Source organism: Dermacentor albipictus, chromosome 6, assembly GCF_038994185.2.
Source record: "Dermacentor albipictus isolate Rhodes 1998 colony chromosome 6, USDA_Dalb.pri_finalv2, whole genome shotgun sequence".
Lineage (NCBI taxonomy): Eukaryota > Metazoa > Arthropoda > Arachnida > Ixodida > Ixodidae > Dermacentor > Dermacentor albipictus.
This window is the reverse complement of record NC_091826.1, coordinates 37,307,082-37,328,905: the sequence shown is the minus strand read 5'-3', so window position 1 is coordinate 37,328,905 and position 21,824 is coordinate 37,307,082.

The window sequence follows — 21,824 nt, the reverse complement described above, 5'->3', positions numbered from 1 at the left end:
GAGGAGGAGAATATGAGGGTGCGCAGAGTGACTTAAGGAAAGGGAATCTCAAAAAAACTGGTAGCGGCGAGGCCGAAATAATGAAAACATTTGAAGTTAGGAATGAAGAAATGAAACGTAAAAAAAGCAAGTAACGTGAAAAGCAAACGAACAATTGTGCTGACAGCTTTCAAGACAGCGATATAAAAGGCTTGCGCAGCCTACGAAGATCTTCATCACGACTTCCTACATAGATCGTAGAGTGACGTCTTGTTAACATATATGATGATATTTTAAGCCGAATACTTGGAAAGCTAAGCGGCATGTGTAAAATGACAGCTATGGAGCTCGTTGAAGCATGTGGCTCCATTGAAGAGCTACGGCCGCATCCACCAATTCTGAAGTTACCTTATATAGCGGTTCCTAGTTGCCATGAATGTATTGTTTTCTAAGAGCCAAATCCCTATTACTAACGAAGAAAGAATGTGTATGCTTGGGGAAGCGATTTCTGCCATTGCGTGGCACTAGGCGTTGTGGGTGGCGCTCCCCTTACCGCCGAGCCTACACGTACGCGGAAACCAACCGATACTTCGAGCGCCACTTCCTCAAGGAGCAGTTCGTAACCCCGTGCAGCCTCCGCGACCGCCTATGATCACCAGCGGGGTAGAGTCTGAAACGATAGAATCGCGAAATTCTAGCTTTCGCGAGAGGAAATGGGGAATACGCTGTCCCTATAACGGCTAATGTCGCCACGGTGGTACGGCACCACTGTTGCGGTTTCCTCCACTGTGTCAAGTGAGCGACACGCGATGCAAATTTGCGTGCGATCCCTCGTAGAGCGTGTGGAAGTCCGTGTTGCTGCATACGACGATTTGGGACACGCGGTAAGAACGAACGCTTTAAAACTAGGCCAAAACATCGCACCGCTAATTACGCGACAACATGCTTAGAATGTGATGATTGTGACCTGTCGACAACTGCATGCAGGAACGTCCCTGGTGACCTTGCGCACTCAGAATTATTAAAGTGACGCTTCTATACCTCGTATCTCATACAAACTTGCGACTTATGTTACGCACTAGCGTAGGCACAGCGCTATATCTATTACCTAATTACATACGTAACGTACGTAAAACATGGGTAATTTATTACCGCAGCCTGATGTATCCACCTACTTCGAACATTGCCTACACATCGTCCATTACTTAATTTCTTCGTGACTGCAAGCACTTTGAGACCCTGCGTTATACTGCGGTTTCTTCAAGATGGCCCCATATTAACGCTAAAGCATCATATGTCCCATCAGGCAGCAAAGCCAGCGTTGTCTGCAACGAATAGTAATAAAACTATCATGAGTGTCTTGTAAGTTAGAACAAGTCAGAGTAAGGTGAGGTAAGTTGGCCTGTAAAGGATTAAGATGAATAAGGTGAAATAGAGTGGATTTAGGTGTATTACGGTAGATTAAGGTTGGAAAAAATTAGAGAAAGGACGATTACAGTTAATTAAGTTACATACAAATTAGAGAGAGGTGAATTACGATGAATTAGAGCAGTATAAGGCGAATCAGCGTATGTACAACTTATATCAAGGTGAATTAGGATGGATTAAACTATAAATTCCAAGTACAGATAACAATCTATGACGTCGCGTTCCATGGACGTAACCTATTATTTAGAGAAGTCATAATGCTAGGGTATTCAAATGAAGTAAGTATGCTTAAGCAATTGTGAATTTTTCTCTCGCCCACGGCAGTAGCGTAGTAGAGATATGGCGTTGTGGTTCTGAGTTTCAGGTCGCAAGTTTAATTCAGGCCACGGCGGCCGCATATCGACGGCGGCGAAATTTTAAAAACTCGTGCAGTTACATTTAGGAGCACGGTGAAGAGCACCCGCTGGTCAAAATTAATTCGGGGTCTTCTACTGCGGCATGCATGTCTTATCATCTAATCGTGTTTTGGGAGTTACAGGCCTAGAATTTAATTCCTAATCCAATGTTATTTCGATAGACAGGTCTCTACCAATTGGGTGAGGCTCGCTTACAAGGCTGCTGCACTACTTCCCTTACCCTATATTGCAGAAAAAAAGGGGGGTTAGGGGGTTTCAATTCAAGAAATCCCAAGATCCAGCCCCTGATCGAGACTTGTATGACTCCGCAGTCACAAGCCCATTATGAGAGAGCTAAAGAATTGCGTTCGCTATATCAGATGTAAACATAACACGTGACACGATGCGGTGCGCGAGACAGCTGCTGTGGCGTAGCGGGAACTGTCTGCCCTCTCGTTTAATCTAGGCACGTATAGAGCAAGGCTGGCGCGATAAGGAGGGCAGTGGCGCAACCGGCGTCTCGCGAGATAAGACGAGACGGACAGAAAAAAAAAATTGGCTTAGGTATAACGCTTGTAAGCCTAGTTATCACCATCGAAAGGTTTCTTTGACATGGTTTTGCAAGGACTATGCACAGAGTATTTCGTTAAAGTTAGGCCACTGTCTTTCACGCACGTTGCATACGCTGCCGCGCAGGCTGTCCGTGCAGTCGCGGTGAAACCTGACCGTCGCAATCGAGTTTCTCGCCAGCCGAAGGGTGTGGTTCGTCAACTGTTCGTTGTGGGTGTCTCTGCTTGCGTCCACGGCTTCGCCTGCTAAAAGACGGCGGCGGTTGCAGCGGCTTAAATCTTGGCACTCTTCCGCGCTTGGTAAGCTTCTCTATAGCGTGCTAATCTGGCCTCTCTTTGCTGCAGTGTTCCGGCAAGCAACTTTGCGTTTGCTTGAGATTTCGCCTCCTGCCGTCTAGCTTTATCTACTCGATGAGTGGATTCAGGGTGTCGCGTGTGGTTTGCCGCACGCACATACGGTCCAGCCCGCGCGCCATCCATGGCGAGCCGGGGCGACCAAGATCTAGCGAAGCGGTCGTTTATAAAAGGCGCGTTTGTAGTCCGACGTTATCGGCGCGCGGACGAGCCTCGCGCGACGCCGGGCGCGTCTGGGCGCCTTGGCGGCGTCCGGTTACTTTAGCTGCGCCAGTGCGTCGAACGATCGTTCGAACTATAGACTCTGCTGCTCTCGCGCCAACGTCGCATAAGGTGTGCGCGCGCTCACGCTTTGCCGGACTACGTTTAGCTCTTTACTCCTCGCCTAGTCATGAGGTACCGCAGTGGCGAGACACTGAGAGACCGCTCCGGTGACACCTCTCCGCGGCGGATCACGGGGTGTGATGTCACGTCTTCCCCAATAGTGCTCCGGAGGTTCAAGATCATTGCGATGCGATGAATGACCTTGAGAAACATGGCGTAGTAGAAGTTTCACGCTAAATCTATCGGCGATTGTCAGCGCCTATTGGAAAGGTTAGACAGGTTTAGCTTAACGCTAACGGTTCGAGACGATTTCGTGCACCAAGGTGGGGTGTACGCACAGCCGTCCGTCAGTAACGCTAACGGTGGGACCGCCCTCCATAGGCGTATCTGCCGGGGGGAGGGGGAGGGAGCGCGACGGACATAGCGTTTCCCACAATAATTACTAGAGGGAGCTTTGGCGCTGCAGTCGCTGTACCACCATGGGAACGATGGGAAGTACATGGATTTGTCTTATCTTCGTGTTTGTGCATTCAGACTTTATTCCGGCTTTGTATATTACGCTATATAAATCTTATTGGCTCAAATTTCAGCACCATCTGTGCTCTTCGAAGTGCGAAGGACGCCGTGAACACACACAATTGCTAATAATTCCAACGATTGAGCTTGTCCACGTGGCCAAATCGAAACGCGCCAAGCGTCTCACCGCACTGGCATTCCCCCGATAAATTCTTTAGGGCGTTTCACTCGCTTGTCGACACATGCGTCCTTGGCTTTGTGGTTTCAATATCGGGATTCTGTGCTAGAGTTCTTGTGTTCTAATCCTGCCGCGGGACAATTGTAATGCTGTTTATTTAATTATTTATTATGCAGTAAACTGTTGAAAATGACGAGTTCACAAAGTCTTCAAGCCATTTGAAGCCATAAGGACAAAGTTTGGGCAAATCCATGTACTTCCCACGCCGGTACCACCGCTCACATTGCAGCCCCCGCAGAGACTAGCGCCAGAGTTCCCTCCAGTAATTATTGTATGAATCTCTATGGCAACGGAGCGCTTGCCCAGCCTTCTCCCCCATTGCCAGAAGTGGAGGGGCAAAGCGTGCCATCTGCAGCCCTCCAGCCCAGTTTTGAAAGAGGGCAGCTTTTCTCTGCACGCCGGAAAATGCAGCAAGACGACAGCTGCGACCAAGCGTTCTTTGTGAATGCAATAGCCACGTAGGTAACGCTTTTGGTTATTACGCATCGGTTTTTTGCACGGGGAGGGTTGTCTTTCGTGCCTGGCCGTGAAGATGTGCAGCAGATGACGTACGGGGTGCGCCATACACGTTGGCGTTGTGGAGAAGGCTGGCAGTTCCCGCCACAACATAGTTCACGTTGTGTGTCGTGCCCAGTTTCTGGGGGATCGCAAAATAATATTTAAAATAGACAGTTAGCTTGCTATATTTAACGTAATGGGGAGGGATATAAAATAATAATATTCACTCGCCCCCAATTAGGCCGTGCTTTACGGCACGTGTTTGATGGATTAGCAAATATCCGGACTACGTAATACACGCATGGGGTGATCATATTTCAATTTTACGGAATTTAAAGAAAAGACTACTTGTGTCAGATAGCACAATGCTTGTGCTTTAGAAGGACTATTGGAAGACTTGGGTATTGCCAGGACGAGAAATCGAAAGACATATCTAATTAATTAGCACAAAGAAGCCAACAAACAGACACCAAGGAGAGCACAGGGGATATTACGTGTACTTGATAATTGAAATAAAATAATATTACTTATTGGAAAATGAAAGTGCACAAAAAGAACAGCTGGCCGCAGGTCGGGCAGGAACCACGTCTTCTCATTGCGCGCGCAATACTGTTACCAACAAAGCTATCTCGGCACCGTTTTCCTATGCACTTTCTTTTATGCGAAGCATATTACGAGGGCTCAACCCAGCTCCTCAGGCGCGGCGGTGTCGCCTTGAATACCACGTGACACCATGACGTCACGACAGAGGAGAAGTGGCTTTGGCTCAACTCTTGCAAGATGGGCTGGGTGGGAATCGAACCAGGGTCTCCGGAGTGTGAGACGGAGACGCTACCACTGAGCCACGAGTACGATGCTTCAAAGCGGTACAAAAGCGCCTCTAGTGAATGCAGTGTTGCCTTAGAAACGAGCTGTTTCTAAAGCCCAAACCACACGTACGCTTGCGGACGCGCGCAAGCTCGCGTTCACGCGCCCACGCATGCGCAGATGGTGAGACATGGCTCGTACGCGTCGAAACGCGGCGTGAGCGCGGGGAACAGCTCCTCCCTGTTATCGCGCGCTTGGGTTGCCTCGCGTCTGCGCGCTTGGCTACGCACCTACGGCGCGGAACGTTCAACTCTCCGTGAAGCAGATTTATATCATGCAAGAAAGTGGTTCTTCTTTCCTTTATGCTCTGATCTAGCAGCTATAAAAATATAACAATGAAGTTTATAGATATCGAAGCTTTTTGAAACACTATCGATAACAAAGTACGAAGCGGTGCCTACCAAGGCGTCTGTGAGTGAGCCCAGTGAGCGCGCGCTGTCGCGCGTTTTTGTGGATGCAAACCGCCATTACTCTCGAGGCGCTCAAGGCACTAGGCGCGCGGACGCGAGCTTGCGCGCGTTCGCGAGCGTACGTGTGGCCTGGGCTTAAGGCTCAGGCGTGCGTCGCTTGCTCAGGCGCACATTTCGTTGCCGCGCCGAACGCTGCGTTGCTCGACGCTCACCGCGTCCAATGCGGGGCGTCCAAGGCGAAGCAGAGTAACGCATGAGTTGTTTCTTCATCTAGCCGAACCAAATATAGCCAAGCAACAGCAGTTCACCAAGCTAAACAGTGGTTCAACAACTAAAATAAAGGCTAGTATGCTTCGCATCCTGGGCTTAACCTTACCTAAGCCACAACCATTTTTTATGTTTATGTTTATCTACTGGCACTAAACCTGGGAGTGTTAGCCAGCGCCACACGTCACGGTCTTGACGGCGTAGGTGGAAAATCTTTTTTGTCGCAAGCGTAACGTCTACCTGACCTTTTATGTGAAGGCAACAGTTTAATAAACCCGCGCATGCTGTACCTGAAGGCACCAATGCTGCTGGATGCGAGGCCTTCCTATGCAATCATTGAGAAGACAGGAAACCCAGGGCCTGATTTTTGTTTGTCATATCATAAGAAGCTGAACTTTCGTGCAGATGATACGCGAAATTACGGAAGTCTACCACCACGTTCAGGAAACAGGGCAGAATATAATCTTTCAGTGGATTCTTGCTCACTGCAGCATCGTTGGCAACGACTTTGCTGCCAAGGCTGCCCGGTCTTCCCAAGAAGACACCCAGACGCGTCCAATACTTTTAGCGAGGACGGACATTCCCAGGGATTTTCGCCCACTTGCGTGCAAAAAGTTACAATTTTTCTGGAGTTCAAGTGCCTTGAATTGCCGATGGCATAAGCATGACGCCTTGCTACGGCCACAGCTGCCATCTCGCCTTTCCCGCGGCGAAACAACCTTGCTGTGCCGCTTGTGGCTGGGAGTGTCGTTCACGAACGCTTACTGCTATCGCATGGGAATGTCCGAGAGCGCCATGTGCGACTGCTGCATGTGCGAGGGGAAACCATCGTGCACCTATTGTGCATCTGTCTTTGCTACGACGTACAACGCCTCTCTCTCAGGACAACGCTAAACCAACTGGACGTGACACCGTTCTCTGAGTGAAGGATACTCGGATTGTGGGCACATGCATCACAAATTATATCATGATAAGCCAACAAAGAAACCAAGTACAACATGGGGGAAATCACTTGTACTTGCTAATTGAATTAAAGAAATGATAAATAAATGCAAATGAATTGGACGAAAAAACAACCTGCCGGACGTGGGTAATGTACGAACTCACATCATAACATTGTGCGTGCGCTTCTTCTACCGAGTGAGCTACGCCGGGTGCCTTTTCCCATCTACGTTCTGGGGTACTTATGTTCTTACTACTATACCTTTAATATATATATATATATATATATATATATATATATATATAGGTAGGAAGAGAGAGAGAGAGAGACATAGCGTTGTTTAGTTTATAGTGCTCTCCGCACTCAACAAATAGTACGCTACTGGTGAAATGTAATATCTTATCCAGAAACCGGCAACTCTTATTTTCCCTTTAGCCTAGAATTTTCAATAACTGACCAAAATGAAGTGAGCTGTGAGCGGATTTGCAGCCCGCTTTCCGAGCAGAAGCGTAGACCAACTTTTTCTTGACCTGTGCAGGTAAGAAATTTGGAGGAGCGGACACTGAAGGCGTAGACTGAGAGCTCTTGGGGCAGTGTCTTGTGCGCGATGCAGTGGGCTCTGCGCAGTATCTTATTAGGGTGATAGATTGGGCCAGTTGGTTTTGCTTCAAAGTCAGCGCGAACAGAAACGTATCTGCAAAGACACAGATGAAGAAAATCGTTAACTTCCATCTATGGGCTTTTGTTTATTGGCTGGATTCATATACAGTGTGGAAAAGCCGTGACGTGACACACACACACAAAAAAACAAGAAATCAAACCTAGCAGATTCAGAAAAAGTTATACAAAAGAAAGCACCACGAAACCATCATTGTGCGAATGCCGGTTGTTTGCCTTCATCTTTTGTTATGTATTTATTTTTTGCACGTCACGACTTTACTTCTGTTATTTAAATCCAGCTAATCAAGAAAAGTCGATAGTTGGAAGCTAGAGCTTGTCCCTGTGTGTGTCTTTCTTCGTTTATATGTTTTAGCTCTTGCTGCTATCACCTCGTCCGCAAAGCGGGCCCAGTATCGTAGGTTCACTATTGTACTCGAGAAAACTCGTTTAGCGGAGCATGCTTCATATCTAGGATTTCAAATTGAATCAATAAAGGTTCACCTGCTCTCTCGCCTTCTTTTCTACAGAAATAATTTGTTTCCTCTCAAGCTGACCAACCAATAACGAATGAATGAAGTCGTGGTAAGTGGTGGTTACCGTCGCTTCACTCATTCATATTTAGTTGGCCAGTCAGTCACTCAGTCGATATCTATGCAATCTATTAATTGATTAACTCATCAGACCATTAAAATGGTGACTGTTCCGGTCGTTGTAGAAAGCCGTCGGATGAACTGCCAATGAGCTTTCGCCTTATGCAGTGCGTAGTTGATTAAACCCCGTTTTGTTGTTATCATACCTTGTGTGGATAACGGTTAAATGCGAAGATGTTAAAGAAAAACCTAAGTGCCGCCAACTTCTGCAGCGTGGCCGTGTGCTATGTTTTTCCTTAAGCGGCGTGCCCAAAGTATTTTTGACGGAAGGCAACAAAGATATTAACTTCGGAAGACGGGAATATTGGAATAGCTGGTGGTGCATATTGGACTACGGTGAAGCTTTAATGACGGCACCAAAGAAAGCCGAGTGTTGTGCGGATGCAACCCAAATTTGCGTTCTCCGCTTCGCCATTTCCTAAAGGCTGTCTTTGTGAAAGACGGTGTTATATTGACGGGAGAGAAGAGATGGGATTGGTCACTGCGAATTGAGAAGTTAGAAAACAGAGACGCACCACAGACGACCAAGGTCTTGATCTCTGCTTACTGTCTTCTTCTCCTTATTTAGGTCTCTCATCGCTCGTGTCTGCTCCTTGTGAAGACCAATTCTGGAATCACATGATGTCGCCGAAGCCAACGTCTTGACAAGGGTACTCGCCTACGCCAGCGCAGTAGCTGCGTCCGCGTTATGGGGAGAGTGAGTTACGCGTTTATGGATGCGTAGTTCACCCTCCCCCGCCCTCAATGGGGGCGGAGGAGGAGAACATGCCGGAGCGCCAAGTAAAGAAACGAAAATGCTAGTCTCAAAAAAAAAAAACTGGCTGTGGTTTAGCTAAGGTTAAGCCCAGGATGCGAAGCATACTAGCCTTTATTTTAACGCGATAGCGTTAAGGAGCTCGTGTCGCAGAAAAGCTGGTGTCGTCGGCGTCGGCTCAGGCGTGCGGCGTTTGCTCAGGCGCACATTTCATTGTCGCGCCGAACGCTGCGTTGCTCGACGCTCACCGCGTCCGATGAGGGGCGCGTAGTCGCTGCGCCGTAGCAAAGCCACCTAGAAACAGTCTCTGTAGCACGCCGCAACCTTCGCTTCTCATTCCAACGAGCAGCTCTGTCTCCAGGAGGCATCTCACCTCGTGAGTGTCTAGCAGAGGCAAGCGCAGCTGCTTATATACCGCCGCGACGCCTCGAGCGACGGCGCGAGTTGGAGCCCCGTTTCTCCTCTGTCGTGACGTCACGGTGTCACGTGGTATTGAAGGTGACACCGCCGCGCCTGAGGAGCTAGGTTGAGCTCTAGTAATATGCTTCGCATAAAAGAAGGGGCGGGGGAGGAGATCGACAAGGAAAGCAGAAAACAGGTAAACTAAAGAAAGACGAAATTACACATAAAAGAAAACTAAATCGTAACCCAAATAGACGGTTACAACTTATAAGCTGCATCCTTTAAACAAATAGAAACACTTACAATGAGCATTGAAGACACTAAAATAAGAGACTTGCGCCGCCTACGAAGTTCTTTATTACAACTTCTTAGGCGTCAAGGTTCTCGAATAGCTTTTAATATATTCATGAAGGCTTAGGTAAAACTCCAGGAAAGCTGAGCGGAATGTGCATAATGACAGTTACGGAGCTGTTTGAAGCTTTTGGCTCCATTGATTGGTGCACGGAGGCCTGTCTAGCGTATATTACGTACCAAAAAGTTACCCTAATACCTGCCTCTATGAATCAGTTCAAATATTTTGTAACAGCCAACCCCGGTTGCTATTAAGGAAAGCATTTCGTATGCTTCGACAGGTGATTTGTGGAAATGTGTGGCACTATTCGTTCGTAGTTGCGCTCGCCTTACCGTCAGGCTTACGAATACGCGGGAGACAACCCATACTTTGAGCGCCACTTCCTCTAGGACGTCTTCTTAACCCTGTGCAGCCTTCACGACCGCCTCGGGTCAGCAGTGGAGCAGTGCCTAAAAGGACAACATCGCAAAATGCTGTCGCGTGAGAAGAATGCAGAGACGCTGTCCTTACCACAGGTATCACCACCATGGTGTTACCGCACCAATGTCGGGATTGTACCGCTTTGTTAGGCGCGAGACTGGTGGTGCGATTTTGCATGCGATCCCTCGTAAACCGCGGTGCTTTCCGAATATCTGCAAGCGACGATTTGTTATACACGGCACCAACAGTATAAAAGTAGACCCGAACTTCGCACCGCTAACTATACGACCGCAAACTTATCAGGTGATGATCGTGACATTTCGACAACTGCGGGCACGGACGTGACGGTTGACCTTGAAGAACCAAAGTTATCAACGCGACGTTTCGATACTTCGTATCTCTTGCAACCTGCGATTTCGTGGATGCCGAATTTGTGCACGCACTTGGGGATGTCCAATGCTGTAACCGTGAGATCACGACCACACGTATGCTTCTTTCCCGCCAAATTCACTCTTTGAAACAACTGGCTCGTCTGTGACGTGCCAGCTTCTCCCGTTCTTAATTACTTTGAGACAGCTGGCGCTTTGAGACAGTGCAATGTCTTCAACATCGGCCCATATTAATGCGAAAGCATCATATGTCCGATGAGGCAAAACAGCCAGCGTTGTTGTCCGCAATAAGTGGTAACAGATGTCATCACCAGCGTCTTGTAATTTCGATCAAGTAGGAGTAAGGAGACTTAGGGTATAGTAAAGTGAATTAAGTTGAAGTAAAGAGAATGAGCATGAAATTCATTGACTTTAGGTAGATTAAGATGAATTAAAGTGGATTAAGGTTGTTGCATATTAGGGCACGGTGAATTAAGGTTTGTACAAATTAGAGCAAGATGTACTTGGATGGATTAAAGCGGATTAAGGTGGATTAAGGTGAATGATGGTGGTTCGAATTAATGCCAGGTATCTTACTACCTTTAAAGAGGAACAACCCCTTAAAGTGACTGCGTTCAAAAGAATCAAATAAAAGGCATACGCCGTGTGAGTTCTTTATTACAGCTTCTTACATATTAAGGGGTCGCAATTTTTTAATTATTTAATAATGGCATTTTAGCTGCAATACTCCGAAAGCTTGGCGGAATGTGTATGAATGCTACAGAGCTGTTTGAAGCATTTGGCGCCATGGAGAACGCGATCCTGCATTCAGGGTGCGCACGCTACATTATTAGGGTGAAAGCCTTAAATCTCTTTGTTTCAATGTCGCTTTGTGAAGTACAGCAAATATCACATGACCCAAGCAAGACCAGAAGCGAACCAAACCTTGTGTAGCCGTGTATGAGGTATGATGAATGATTAGACAGCGCAACAATCGAATAATGATGGGATTAGGGTAGATTAGGTGGATGAAGGTTGAGAAAAGGGAATTAGAAAAAGTAGTAAAGAATTACGGATTATATTAAGGTATATTAGGGTTGGTAAAGGTTGATTAAGGGGGATAAATGGGTGGATTACGACTGATTATAGTGGATTAAAGTCGATTGAGGAGGAATAAGGTCGGGTAAAGTGGAATAAGATGGATGATGAAAGATTATGGTGGCTTAAGGAAGACCAAGGCCAAATAATCTGTATTAACGTGGATTAGATTGTATTACTATCGAAGAAAGTGGATCAGTGAGGCTTAACGTGCGTTAAGGTGAATAAGGTGGATTAGGGTGGATTAAGATGGAGTTAGGCAGCCTAAAGTCAATTACAGAACGATTTACAAAGCTTTCGCGTTCGCGTCTCTTATGCGATAGCTCAGTCTAAGTCATCCCAAATCCGTTTAAACTCCTCGGTGTCGTCATGTCAACAAACTTAACATGGAGTCAGCACATAGAATACATCTCCAACAAGGCGAGTAAAACACTAGGACTAATACGTAAAACACTCTACATGGCTGCGCCTGACACGAAGCTACTGGTGCTAACATGCCAACCGTTGCTGACACCCTGGGCAATTTTATTTTTCTGATATAATACGGTAGGTTACCTCAAAATAAACGTCGCGTAAATTCGTCCCCGCGGACAAATCAAGGAGAACCTGTGGAATGTACCTTTCATCGTTCGAGTATTTTTGGTGCATTTCACAACGCGACAGGAAAAGCGGGCTTATCAGGTGGAAGAGCGCTAGCTTCCATTTGTCATATATCGGCTAATGGAGCCACGCGTCCAGTCACGCTATATCGTATTATATATTTTAATACTCACACTGGCGAACATATGGTGATTTGGGAACAAGCAGCACACCAAGTGTGCGCGACTTGCTCATCATCTTCTCTTTTCGAGCCGTTACAGCGAAAAGAAGTCGACGCTGCAGGGCCATCCCCCAGTGAGGAAGGAGCGTTGCTGCTGAGCGATGTGGAAGGAAAAAAGTTAAGCTCGAATATGTAGCAATACATACCCTAGGACGCCGGTATGTAGGTTCGAAAGAGTTTGCGGTTGTGTATGTGCTCATCGATGAATTGTTTGGGCCAGTTTAGAACGGCCAATGGATACGGTGCCTTCGCGCCCGCTGATCACTACTGTAAAGTGTTTGTGCGTTCGGTTGAGTACCCTGAAGGGGCCGTCGTATGGTGGTTATAGGGGGGCACAGACTACGTCTTGGTATGTGAATAAGTGTGTGCAGTCGCTGAGGTGCGGGCTGACAAACGTGTTCTGACGAGTGGGGCGAACAGGTGGCCGAACAATGGTATCCATCATTGCTCGCAGTCGGCTTGCGCAGGTGGTGATTTCAAAGGGTACAACACTATAGGTGCCGTTAGTTTGCTGGTCAGCAATTTACGCATTCACGTAAACGACGACGTATACCTATATGCGGGAAGACAAATAAATACGATACGCTTTTACCGTATCCGTGTACACGTGGCTTATGCAACAATGGCTATGACTGCTCATTGGGGGGCACTAGGTTTTCGGCTCGATTACCGACCACGACGGCCGCGTGCAAGGACGCCGGAGTCTTGAGATTAAGCGGCGCGTCAATTAGGCTGCGCGCACTGACGTGGTAAAGGGATAAGCTCAAAATGTGCTACACAATAAAAAAAGCTGTCATGCTCACAGATATTCCCGAATCTACGTATACGCATAGCCTTTCTCCCGGCTGGATTTACAGCAATATGTAGTCCTCGATGACGTCACTTGAAACTCCCGCTATGTCGTCCGATTTCTTTATCTGACCAGTTTTCATCATCGTACAATCCTATTTTGCAGATTTCGTCATCATACTTGCACTATCTCACAGATAACAAATTTCTCTACCCTTTTTGATACTGTTCCAGAACGTAAGGCTCAAAATCATCAACACATAACAAGAAATCCATGACCTTTGAAAGTAGTTTTTTGGTTGGCTTTTCTCTTTCACATGTGCCTTCTTTTTGGCTATGGCATGCGAATTTTAGTTTGTTTCCGAATTTTCAGGCTAGTGAAAATTGATTTATGCCCTCAATTTTTAAATTTGTGCCACTTCCTTCGTTGACGCATTATCCTTTCATCCAAAATTGTTTTTTCTTTCTTTCTTTTCCCCACTGGCCTTAACCTTAGCTTTTCGTTTGATCTTTAAAAAAACCTTTCCACATGATCAGACGGAAACCAATCAGTTGCTTCATACTGTATCATTCTTGTAGAGGCGGCGTGGGATTGGAATGGTTAAAAGCTCGGGCACTGCTATTTAGATGCATGGAAACAAAGAAATAATTTTTTTCATTAGCCGCTGCGACAACTTTTACTAGTTTGTTGCATTTATAATAAAAAGGTTTATATCTGCCAGGTATCACAAGTAGTTTTTTTATTTGACCCTGTTGAAAAGTTGTTGAATAATAGTTGTGAAGTGTCCACTTAAAAAAAGAAGGAAAGCTAAAGTGGAAAGGTCGAAAGTGTACTACACATTAAGAAACCGTATACCAGTTCTGTTAAATTCGCCACCGGTCACCCATAAATAGAACAGTATTCATCCGCTACACAGTGCTCTAGACGATCGCGAATTTGTCGACAGAACTTTTGGAAATCAATCGTAAATACTGTAGCAAGTTTCCATGATCTCTAAACTAATATTTACCTACTTCGGATGCTCTATATGAAGCCGTTAACAGAGCCCCGATTTGTTTTTGATGCATAGTTACGGCCGGACTTTTGAATTTCTTGCTTCAATTTGCTTGAAGCTTTACAATTTTTGACAATTTGAATACAAACCAAGTGGGCAGATATAAAGTACTACTTCTCATGGCCGGTAGAATCCCGCTGATTCGTTTAATGTAACATATGTCATCCAAATGCGTTGAGTATTTGTATTGAGAGTATGTATTTGTGCATTTTACGCTTATAAGAAATTCAAAATCGGACTTGGCTTGGCGTAACAGCATGCTCTTAAATTTGACGACGCACTTAGGGAACCTTTGAGATGTCAAATATAAAAAAAAGCAGTGCATGTAACGAAATATACCAATCAAATCCACTAAACTCGCTGCAGTTGTTTCGATTTATCGATTTCTTTTTGCATTGAATCAAAACGAATGCCAACACAAAGGAAGAAGGAACAACTGGAACTAGAAATGCTTCTGAACATTCAATCTTGATAACATTCCGATATTTTGAGGACACCTATGCATTTCTTATGACTTGTGAATGCGAAAGTATTGATGTACACTTGAACGCCGCTGAGCGCTTCTTTGTGTTATGAACTCCCCGCGGGCAATCGAGAGCGTTGAGACGCTTTGCCGACGCCTCCTGTACTCCGTTGCATTCATAGTTGTCAACGCTGTACAAAGCTACGCAAGAAGTTCGGTCAAGAAAAGTTATTCCTTTGCGCGTTCCGTCCATGCTTCGCTGTGCGCCAACAGCATTTGCTAGCGTGAGCATGCTTGTTAGGCTCCTCGACACGCTTTGCGAATAAAAAGCCCGGAAAAAATAATGAATATAAAAAGGATATTAAACAACGAATTAGCATTCGCATACCACAGTGTGTTTGCTTCTAAGGATTTAAACTAGTTTAATTCACTACTGAGCTTATATGCAGAACAGTGGCGCAAAAAAAAAAGACATCGAACTATATCCAAGGGCAAACGGAGCCACTGCAGGAAGTCTCTCTAGCCTCCTCAGCGTTGACTGCTATGTATGAACATAGATAGTTTAAGGAAACGGCACACAGGCCAGCTATCTTGGAGGCGCAGGTGGGTGCCCAGTGGTGCCCTACTGGTGTCCTACCCACTGGTGCCCAATGGGTAACACATATATCCTCTGAGTGTGGGGTAATAGGTTCGAAGTTTACTTGTGCCGACGCTTTTTCATTCGGTATTCTTCTGTTTAATTATGCATTAATTTCTTACCATGGCGCGAAGTTAGAACGCAGGTGGAAGGTTGCACCAACAAGGAAAGCACGGATAGCTCATGCTTGCGAGAGCGAGAGAGAGAAGTGGTTCTTCATGAAGAAGGGAGAGGTTAGCACTGTCCTCTGCAGCCCTCGACGGAGCGCGGCCCGGCGCCTGACGTGCCGGTTAAGCTGCTGGAGGTACGTGGCCTCATTTAAGCAAGGATGCTAATTGTTTTATTGAACGATACGGACTCCTCGCGTTCCTATAAAAAAAGACGACAACAAAACAGCGATTCTTATATTTATTTATTTAGTTAGTTAGTTTGTTAATTAGTTAGTTAGTTAGTTAGTAAGTTAATTAGTTAGTTAGTTAGTTAGTTAGTTAGTTAGTTAGTTAGTTAGTTAGTTAGTTAGTTAGTTAGTTAGTTAGTTAGTTAGTTAGTTAGTTAGTTAGTTAGTTAGTTAGTTAGTTAGTTAGTTAGTTAGCTAGTTAGTTAGCTAGTTAGTTAGTTAGTTAGTTAGTTATCCCGCGGGACCTCTTCGGACCAATAGAGGAATACATCCACAGGAAGACAAATAAAATCACGCAGAATCTCTTTTGGGAGTTGTCGAAATATCCGTAAGCAATGTGCCACCTGTTCATCTCCACACAGCCGCCCGGTGCCGTTATCAATGTAATGGAACTGGTTCCGCCCACTAGAAAACGAGAGCACCGAGGCGACACGAACTGCCGCCAACACGAGCGTAGCGTGAACTGTTGAGGCAAGCAAACTACAACAGATGGCGGCGCCGCGCGCGCTGATGAACCGCTATCGCTCTTTAGCGCCTTGTCCGAGAACGTCGAACAATTATCGACCGCCATAAACCGCACTTCTGCTGCCTCTATCGCGACCGCGATGGCCGTATCTTGAAAGCGACCTGCGATGTTGGCATAGCTCGCACTGAAGCGAGAGGCAGCACGAGCGTGTATCCGCCCACTACGGCCAATGCCATCTTGAATGTGATCGTCTTACGGGACAGACGGACAGTTTTCTTATAGCGTAAGCATAGAATTGCTTACACGTTCCAAAAACGAGAGGCGCTTTGGCCTGCGCACGTGTGGGTTTACAAAAACTGGAATTGGCGCGCGACTGGCCACTCGAGGCACTTTGCTCGGAAAAAGACTGCTATGTAGCTCGTATTGACCAACACCCGCCGTGGTTGCTCAGTGGCTATGGTGTCGGGCTGCTGAGCACGAGGTCGCGGGATCGAATCCCGGCCACGGCGGCCGCATTTCGATGGGGGCGAAATGCGAAAACACCCGTGTACTTAGATTTAGGTGCACGTTAAAGAACCCCAGGTGGTCAAAATTTCCGGAGTCCTCCACTACGGCGTGCCTCATAATCAGAAAGTGGTTTTGGCACGTAAAACCCCAATTATTATTATTATTAGTATTGACCAACAGAAAGTTTTATTGGGAATTTCTCATTTGGTCTACAACTTTCTCTTTGACAATTTTCGTGGAACTATCATGATTGAGAAGTTGGTTAAATAATTAAGGCTAATAATATAGTTACGCGTAATTGAAAAATAATCTTAGCATCGCCACGCGACGGTAAACAAAATTACCTTGGTTCATTCCAGCTACGTGCATTTTGCATTTTTTGAAAATTTGACTTAAGTTAAGCGAAACACGCTGTCATAGATTGCTCGTGTTAACACAAATGTTCATGTCGACGTACTGCGTCTCATACATTGATACTTGGACGAAGAAAGAACACTAACCTATTCACAAATAAACAAACCGTCCGTTGCATTGTCTGTTGGCTTGATGTGATTAGTTGTGACTTGTTTCATACGAAACAGTGTTCGCAATTTGCGGTATTCTTCAGTTATTTTTGCCTTTCAATATGTCACTGTCGCAATCTAAAGTCGTCAATTTCTTCACTCAGTGTGGAGAAGCAAACCGAAATCACTTTATTTCTACAACCCTCTCCGCTTTTCTGCTCATTAGTTATTCTTTTGTCTCTCTCTCTCTCTCTCTTACGTGGTGCTGGAACAGGGAATGACCTTAATAATAAATAATTGTCAAATTCATTATAAATAATTTACTATTTATTAGTGATCAACCAGTATTATTATTATATTGTCAATACGTAATCGGCCTGTACGTGTAGATACCCTTATGGTAAGCGGTCACCTCGAATAGCCAACATACGCGTGGCGGCTCAAGCAATTGAACCGTACCGAAATATTGATCACTTTTATTGATTACCAAGCGGAAAGTTAATCTGCGTAATGTTGCCCGTTGTTTCAAAGCAAACGGGGGCCGCGAATTTCATGCTTTTTTTCCAGTTTGGACATTTGTCTTCGTGTACGGGTGCTGCGTTTGAGGAGCTTTATAGAGCGTCTCAAGAAAACAATTTGTTTGGAGCTTCACATGTAAGAGGAGTGTCTCCCTAGTACGAGGCGGTTTTCCTTTTTTTTCCCGATAACAGTACTCATGTGCCACTTCTGTCACCATGACATGATTTTTTTTTTGGTTCTCCCTTGGTCCTCAAGCGAGTTTCACACATCACGCAGACGTCCGCATCTATCCAGTAATGATGCCATTTACAAAAATCTTAAACAACCGAGGCCCGCACCTACTCAATCAACGCCAACTCAATTTAAGGAAGCTGATCGAAACCATCCAGTTTAGGAAAAGCTAATTTATGCAGTAGCATTCTTTTTATTATTATTGTGAGAGACGTGAAATACACACCATGAAATGAACGTCTGTTTGTTACCCTTTTGTTACTGCGGTGCGAAATCATCGCGCGTAATACCGATTCAATTTTGTCTTGTTTGGTCGTTTGTCAGCACTTTGTGTTCTTCAAGAAAATCAGCTACAGGTTTATAAATTATGTGCGCGAAACTTTTCTCCATCTGCCACCCGCAACATATTTAAAGAAGAGAGAAAGCAGCCGGGGCCTTGAGATTTCGAAAATGCCGCGCTCTGAAATTTTCACATCCGCCATTGGGAAGATAATTATTATCCGTCACAAAAAAAAAGAAAACAGCTTTGAAATGAGCATTGATAGTGGCAACGTTTTTCGGGGCATGTCTTGATGAAATAATTTCAGTTCAGTTCGTTGGTTCAATTGCATTTGTTGGCTCCTTGCAGCATGTTTAGATTTCATCTTTTTCAGTATTCTTAGTGTTCTCATTGTAGTATGAATAACCTGCAGATTTTTTGTTGTTGTTGTTTTGCGTTATACAATGCTGAGCGATGTTTTTCTTTTCCTTGAAGCTAGCCATAGATCTATAAAACTTTCTATAAAATCATTACAATAAGAATCCAGCATACGGTTCATCATCGGCGCGATAAAAGTTCGGGAAGTGGCGAGTTTTAATGCCGTGATCATGAAGCTTAACAGCACAGCATGTTCATCAGATATATCAGGGGTGACGTAACGCAAGGCGTGAATCGAATCTAAGATTGAAATGGCGTTCTGAATACTTTTGGTTCCAGATAGAACAAAAATAAAAAAAAGGATGTCATTGATTGTCATTCAAACCTCAAGAGCGCGTGGAGAAAGTGTTCCGGTTTACATTCGGCAAATCAAAATGAACGGCTAAAATTAACCTATCGTCTGGTTTCATGCGGGAGATCACGTGCACACGCGAATTTCTTCCTACGGGAATTTTATGAAGAGAAGGCGGCTACAGATCATTTCCTTTGTCTAGTTCATGTTCGTAGGCGCGAATTGCAAACCGTGGAACTTGGAGGAACATTTCCACTAATCTACAGGGGCTCTCTCATTTCTAACTCTAACCTCTGAGCCTCCGGCTAACCTCTGAGCCTTTGAATCATTATTCTCCCTCCTCCTGCTCTTGTTATGCATGCATGCTTAGGGCGGATAGGCTCAATATGTGGTGACAGAATTTCCAATCAAAGTAATCTTTATTGATGTAAAAGCCAGGCAAGTTCGACGCGGAAAGAACGGGCAGAGATGCGGCAGCACTGAACAAAGACGCACCTGTCCTTTGAGCTATTACCTAATTTGGCTATCAGCGCTCAGGCACTGCCGCGCAGCTTCCCTTGGGTCTCCCATGCTACGTTATGTTTTCACGAGAACGCGGGGTTCGCAATGCTTACTCTCGCTTCGGTAGATTTGCGAGATGCGGAGTGTGCGACTTTGCAAAAAAGAAACACGCGAACTGGTGTTATATTCCCACGACCACCACAAGTGGAGCCTATTTCTCGCACCCTTCATTAACGTTTTCCGACCAGTCGTTGCTACCCGTCTGCTCGATTCTACGGATTCCCTTTCCTTCGCTTTCTCGCTGGATTATACAAGCTGGCTTACTACATCTCGCTGAATCTCTGCAGCACGGCTGGTCGTTAAAGTGAAGCTGTTTGCCGTGCACAGGAAGCTTTAGCTCGGGCCCAACTCCGATGCGGCCTTTTCAAGTACATGTAAAACGCAAAAACGTTTTTATGAGATAATCCCTGGACCGATTTTAATGAAATTTGTTGCATTTGAAAGAAAAAGCTAAATTCTAGTGACTGTTGGAAGCGGAATTTCGATTTAGGGCTTGAATTTCCTTAAAACAATTTTCAAATATTTGACCGTTTGAAAAAAATAGAAGCACGAAGTTTACAAATTCGTAGCTCCGCATCAAAACTGATATCGCGATTCTGTAGACGGCATCCATTACATGATTCAAAGCGGACAAATTCAATATGTCGTTTTACATCTTACGTGAATTTGTCACGTTGGTTACAAGGGTTTTGCAAAAGTTGTATTTCCCTATTAATAAATTTTTTGTTATATTCACATGTAACATATCAATTTTGTCCGCTTTAGATGTACTATTAGATGCAATTCACACAATTGTGAATTGTGAATTGCGAAGTGTGTTGTTGAGTTACACAATTATAAACTTGATAGTTTCGTTATGGAAAATTTTCTGTTTTTGCCAATTTTTAATATAAAATTGACAACCTATCTCAAAAATTCGAAACCAACAGTCACTAGATTTTAAGCTTTTCTTTTTAATGCAACATACTCTCGTCAAATTTGGTGCTGTGGTTGCCGAGAAAAACGAATTCTCCTTTCAAATTTAGATAGGAGTACTAGAGCTAAAGCTTCCTCTTTAGCTAAGTGAGAGTTTTTATTGGCATTATCTTGCGCGCGGCACTCTGGGCTCTGCACAGTGTCTCCCGTACGGTGGGTTCCCTGTGGTCCTAAAAATAAAATAGGGGAACATCCTTCATCTCTGGCACGTAAATTTTAATCCATAATGAAGGTTCACTCTCACTTTCTCCTTCTTTTCCGCAGCCTTATTTTTCTTTCTCGCAATCTTCCTATACGTGGTAACCACCACTTCACTCATTCATCATCAGTCGGTCAGTCAGTCACTCAGCCGCACTCTATTCAATCTATGCGTCGATCAACTCATCAGACACTAAGTTGACTGTTCCAGTCGTCGTACTGTAAGGCGATGGATGAATGGGCGATCAACTGTCGCCTTGTTCAGTAACTGGTTGATCATATCCCGTTTTGTTTTCGCGTGTTCCGTGGATCACGGACGCTGTGTCAGTGTTAAAGTCGAGACATGTTGAAAAAACTTAAGTGGCGGCAGCCTCTGCACAGTGGTCGTCTGCCATGCTCTTCCTTAAGCGAAGCACGAACTTCCATTTTCTGATAGAAGGGAACGAAGATATTGACTTTAGTTGGCGATGTATCAGTTGTTGCATATTTGACGATGGTGAAGCTGAATACGCAGGACTAAGAGTAGGCGCGGTTTTGACAGTGGGGTCACGACCCGCTTCTTCAAAACATCACGAGCCATTCCACTCTGTGAAGGTGGTTGACCAGCGAAGGTGTGTAGCACACGAGACGGCGGTGACTCATGATTTTGAACAAAGGTACGAACTCATTTATTGTCCTGATGTTTGGTCATCGTGACGAAGGGAACGCACACTCATTTGTTGTCTTGATGGGTGGTCATTATTTCACTCGCAGCTGCACTCATATTCTTTGATAATGTCGATTAGGCTGGATCGGTGTGGCATCGCAGGGGATGTGTCTGCAACGCTGCACGCGTAACCCGTTCCCTTTTTTGGCACCGACCCATCCACATTGACATCACCGACAACTACGATAGGGGTAGCGTCATTGGAGCTAATACACGCAAAGCCAGTGGCTATGAACCTTACGGTACTATGAATCATTGCAGTTATTTGCTTGCTTACGGAGGCGTGAACCATTGCTTGGGGAGGTATGAGCCATTGTACACGCGGATGTGAGCCAGAGTAGGGTGAGGCTCAATAGACATGACCAAGGGAAGGCCAGGAATTGACAGTGGGGTCAAGACCCGGCTCTTCAGAAAGTTCCTGGTTCGCGCTTTTTTTTGAAAGCCGGTCTCCATCAAATGCGGTTTGACAGCTCAGAAGTGCTGGAACTCGTCACTGTGAATCCAGAAATGACAACG